Consider the following 6,000-nt stretch of genomic DNA (forward strand, 5'->3'; position numbering starts at 1 on the left):
TTTTTTAAAAGATTTATTTATTTATTTATACAAGCACTGGGTACAGTCAGAAGCATGGGAGGGTGAGAGAATTCACCAGAGCCAGAGCGGGGAACAGAGCAGGCAGAAGGACCAAAGTACACTGCTGAGGGGAGCAGCAGGTGGCAGGAGAGGTCTGCGCTCCATGTGGGACCCTCCTCCAGTGGCCGGGGAGTAGCCAGGGATTGAACTGGCGCTGCAGAGGCTGCAGGCAGCTTCTCAACCCAGTGCTCAACCGCTGCGCCACCAGGGAGGCCCTGAATAATATTGTTTTGATAAATGTCATTTTGTTATAACATTGATGAGGAAAAAGAAATCCTGACTGAAGTGAACTAAATAATGTTATTCAAGGGCCTAGTTTCATTACATGTTGTTTTGCCTAAACTTGCCGTGTCAAGAACCTATTGATAGTGAAGTTACTGTATTTATATTTTGAGATGCAAAATTTTGTTCCTCCTGTTTGTTAAATAAATAAATGAATAATTTCAAGATAGATGACAACTTACTCAGAAGTATGCTACAGTGTCTCATCCTACAGCTTGCTTAGGCCTGATGAGCTGGGACCCAACACTTGAGTCAATCTGGGGTCTTTTCCATGATCATTTTTCAGAACAGGGTTCTCCACTGAATTTAGTATAGAGTGGATATTTTGTTTGCAATTTTCTGCTATAAACTATAAACATGTCTTGCCAAAAAGCACCAAAAGCTACCCTTATATCCCTCTAACCCACAGCTTTCCCCAATATCCTGATTGATGTTTTTGTACTTCAGAGTAAGAGGGATTCAATTTAAATCACCTTTCAAAAGGGATTTCCACCTATATTCTCTCCTGAGCCCTATAACCATCCTATTGCTCTAAATTTATGCCAGTTTCCTGTATTTTTTGGTGTTCAAAAGCTGGAAAAGAACACTGCTGTCTTCTACTTCAACCCCTTCCCTTTATTTACAAAGGAATAGAGAAGCAAAGAGGTGAAATGACATGCCTGCAGTCACTTCTTCACCCATTGGTTGCAGCTGTAGATGAATTCAAACAGGACAAGCAGTTAATAAATCCATAAAAAAATATTCATTTGTAAATTGACATGACAGTTATTTTTCAGTAGTCTTTTTTGGGTGGAACGGGTAACAATCATGTTGTGTTTCTTGGAAAAAACCAAACCTATGGACAATGTATTTTCTTTTTTTTTTTTTTTTTTTAAGATTTATTTTTTATTTATTTATACAAGCACTGGGTACAGTCAGAAGCGCGGGAGGGTGAGAGAATTCACCAGAGCCAGAGCGGGGAGCAGAGCAGGCAGAAGGACCGAAGCACACTGCTGAGTGGAGCAGCGGGCGGCAGGAGAGGTCTGCGCGCCATGTGGGACCCTCCCCCGGTGCTGGGGATTGAACCGGCGCTGCAGAGGATGCGGGCAGCCTCGCAAACCAGTGCTCAACCGCTGTGCCACCGGGGAGGCCCCAATGTATTTTCTTTTGAAATATTTCCAAGCTTCAGTTAAGTAGCTGAATAACCAGAAGTATTTCCAGGTAGATTATAAAAGATTCTTCAGCAAAGATTATGTTTCTCAAAACACAGGATAATCAATCTAGGATAAGGCTTCAGTTTCTTTATTTCCAAAGAGACCTCTGAACTGTTTTTCTAACAGCAGATATACAACAAGGGAGATTATAACATAAAGTTCACAAGGGCTGTGGGTATCCTATCTCTGCTTTATCAAAGAGTTGCCTGGATCCTCTTGGGGCATAAATAAAGCTTCCTCCTTGGTGGTGCAGTGGGTTGAGTGCAGCGCTGTGAATCTGTCCGCAGCCTCTGCAGCATGGGTTCGATTCCCAGTCGGCCAGGGAGATTCCCACATGGCGCAGCAGACCACTCCTGTCTCGCCTGCTGCTCCTCTCAGCAGTGTATTTCAGTCCTTTTGCCTGTTCTTTCCCCTGCTCTGTCTCTAGTGAATTCTCTCACCCTCCCGCACCTCTGACTTGTACCTCAGTGCTTGTATAAATAAATAAATCTTAAACAAACAAAAAAAGCTTCAGAATATATACAGTAAATATTTGAAGTTTGAAAGAACCCTTTTCTGTCATGCATTTTTTCCTAGTTACTTCACTTCTTTCTTTCTCTCCATTCCCTGATAGTATTCTGGAAGGGGCATAATGTAACATTAAATTCTGTTCTTCTTTGATAATGAATATTTTCCTCAATAGTCACAACAAGTAGCTGCCTAGTCTCTGCCTGAACATGTCTAACGTCTTAAGGAGTGCATTCCATTCTGAGCTTGCTATGATTTTTTGTAAATTATTAACTTATGTGCTATAAATATGTCCTTCCATAATTTTCACCAATTGGCCTTGGTTTAATTTTTAAATTTTTCTTCTTCTGAAGTGATAGATTTTTTATGCATACTCTCAAGATGAAGCTAGGGTTGACAGACAGTTCTCCCTGAGTCTATTCTCTTTCTGCGTATCTTTCCATCAAAGGGATTTTGTTCTTCTCAAACACATTTGTTTAAAAAATAGTATCTCCATTCCCTTAGGAAAATAGTTGGGCAAGGTTGCTTGCAGTCTATTATAAAACATTGGGATTTCCTAGCTCAGAACTCCTATGACATAAGCTGCTCTGTGTGTATGTATTATCTGATCCTTCTTTCATTGCCCTGTGAGAACTGGTGCTTAAGGAACTGACACAGAAAATGTGGATCTCTGGATACTGTGATCATTGTGAGTAATACAGTGTCCTTAGTCTTGGAGTCTTGTGTCTTCTATCAGCATTCAAGAAACTAACCAGCTAACTTATCAGCTTACAAATAGGGTAAAATCTCAAATCCTTCTAGTTCTTGACAGATACATTATTCCTTCGGGATAAAATTGTCCAGTTCCTTTAACAGTCCTTCATGTTGTCATGTTTTGAATCATGTCTTGTTATTTTCAAACATTCTGAATGGTCTTCTTTTTACCCATGTCCCTGATGCATAGGAAGGGCTGAGTAAATATACAGAACCAAATTATCATTTATTTTGTTCTGAAAACCAAATGTTGTAAGGCAGACCAAGATGAAATGATTTCTGTTACAGCCACATTACTCTTGATTCATATCGTAGTCACAGTCTAAACACTTGGGCATTTTTACCTAGGCCAAGGTAGAAACTTACCTATGCTAAACATTCTCATCCAATTTTTGTATGTATTTTTTAAAAAATTGCATTCCAGACTAGGAATGTAAATATTTCTTTTTTAAAAGTTTCATTTGTATTTGTATTTCATTTGTTTCACAATTCTCAACTTTTATGATTTGATTCCCTTATTCTCATGTTCACTGAAATCTCCCTATTTATGTTATCCATTATTTGGCTTAGCAAGCCATCCTAATTTTATCCATGTTAACAATAAAACTTTGAATGTCTCACAAAGGAGAGACCCCATGTGACAGGGACTTCAACGCATTGAAGGACTCAGTTGGCAGCAACTGCTCCCCATGGGAAGCTCCATGGAGATTCTCCATGGAGATGTTCAACAGGGGGAAACCTATGAAGCAGGAGGCATCACTGAAGTCATGCAACAAAACTTAAGGAGACAGGGAAGTCACAACAGTGATATTTGTGTAACTCTCAGAGTTCAACTGAAATGTCATGGATTCAAACCTGGAAGTGGGGGTGACAAAGATGACAATAAGGGACTATCCACAGAAGCTAGTACTTAACACTCAGTAGCAGTAAAAAGACTTTTAGTTATACCCACCTCCCTGACCAGGTGTGTAACCTTGGTAATACATGAGGACAGTCAAGCAATATTTGCCCAAGGAAAACTTCTCTTTATAGCAGAGTTCATCCATTATAAATTAATTCACTTGAGATAGCACGGAATAGCCAAAGGGTACAAGCTGGGACGCCCGCAGCCTGAGTTCATTACTGGTTACACATGGAACCAGCTGAGCAGTTTTCTTAAGTCACTTTAATTCTCCTGGGCCTCACTTTTTTCACTTATAAATTGAGATGCCTGGACTAGTTAATTTACAAATACTCCTTTGTTTAAAAGAATATATAGTTAGAAAGTTGGGAACCACTTACTGAGTATTAATATGAAAGAGACTTGAAGAACTTAGGTAATATGCCCTCGGTCACATGGCCACTGTGAGGCAAAGTGAGGATTTCAGATTGCCATGAATACTCCTCTAGCCACAAAATAGCACTAGGAAGCAAATCAATAGCAAAATTTCTAGAAATGATAGAAACAAAATTTTCTGGAAATACTAAAGCTGATTCTTTAGTACTAATATTCTGCTGAAGTTTTTGGGGTTATTTTTAAGTAATTCCCTGTAAAAAAAGTTTCTTGGTCTAAAAAGTAGCCTTTGATAGGGCTGTGAGGTTGATTTAATATAGTGAAAATTTTTTTCATGGGCTATTCAGCCTGTTTACATTTGGCAACAAATCTTCACTAATTTTCTGAGCTTGGGAAATATACCTCATTTTCTCAGCTGTAAAGTGGGCATGATATTAATAGCATTTCCACATTCAAGGACTAAATGAGATGAGACTAGTGGGGTCTCCCCTGGTGGCGCAGCGGTTGAACGCTGGACTGGAAGCTGCCTGCAGCCTCTGCAGCACCAGTTCAATCCCTGGCCGCGGGCGAGGGTCCCACAAGGTGCGCAGATCTCTCCTGCTGCCCCTGCTACTCCCCTCAACAGTGTATTTTGTCAGTCTGCCTGTTCTGTTTCCCGCTCTGGCTCTGGTGAATTCTCTCACCCTACTGCGCTTCTGACTGTACCCAGTACTTGTATAAATAAATAAACAAATCTTAAAAAAAAAAAAAATGAGAGTAGTGATTGACTAACAAGCTTTCAACAAATATTGGCTTAATAATTATTATAAGGTATGAGGGATATTTTACATACATACCTCACTGAGAAACAAAGTTATTTAAATAGATGCCTCAAGTACAGAATATTATCATTAAAAAAATCACATTAACTAGAAAAAAATTTATAAAATTGTGCTTTTGTGATTATGTCATTTATTTTTTTCAAGTTCAGAACATAATGAGGTAAATGCCCAGTTAAAGTGAAGATTAATTTGAGCTCTGTGCTTAAAGAAAAACTTTTTCTTTGGAAATAGCAAGCACAGACCTCTAGGCATCAAAAAATATGGCTTCCTTTTTTCATTCCCAAAAGTGCTCTTTTATATTAATTAGTTTTTTCTTTGCATGAGCCAACTTTCAAAATATTTGGAAGCAGAAAAGATTCACTCTATATTTTTTACCTTGTTTTTCTGGCTCCCTTGGTAAAGTAATTAAACACCATATTCCCAATAACATGGAAAGAATAAATGGGACTATTTAGCAAATAGTTAATGATGAGTGCTTAAAGTCCTAGCAAAACATTAAATATCAAAAAAAGTAATATTTAAAATAATAAATTTTGTTTGTGTTCTGAGAAGAATAAATTAAGCATACATTTTACTGATAAAACAATATATATTTGCATGTGACAAATGCTACTTCATAGTTCTGAGTAACATATTCAAGGTTGGAAGATTGGACAATTTATGGTGGATGTTTTCTAGCCATACGATACCTACCCCTCACTAGCTTACCTTCCCCTCTGCCATAAGTAGAGGCTGTTGCAACTATTTTTAGTCTCAAATTAGTTTTAAATAGGGAAAACATTAATCTTGTGATTACCCTCTTCACAGAATTCCAAGCCTTAGCTTTCATGGAGGTCACACTGTTCTTTTGAGTGATCTATAACTGAAATTTCAAAGAATACCTAGCTAGTGAGTCCAAGAGTGAAACTATGTGTTTATTTAACTATCTCACCAAGGAGGGCAAAATATGAGAATGATATGTCTTCTAATTTTTGCAAAGGAATTCTTGGCAAAAAATCCTGTTGACTCTTTGGAATTGGATAGCTCTGCTTAGCATGTTGGACGGTTTTCCAAGATATCAGGTTATTGGCTGTAGTTGTGGCAGTAAGAAATTTATGGGGCAAAGACCTCT

The sequence above is a fragment of the Talpa europaea genome, assembly GCF_964194135.1.
Source record: "Talpa europaea genome assembly, chromosome: 13".
Taxonomy (NCBI): domain Eukaryota; kingdom Metazoa; phylum Chordata; class Mammalia; order Eulipotyphla; family Talpidae; genus Talpa; species Talpa europaea.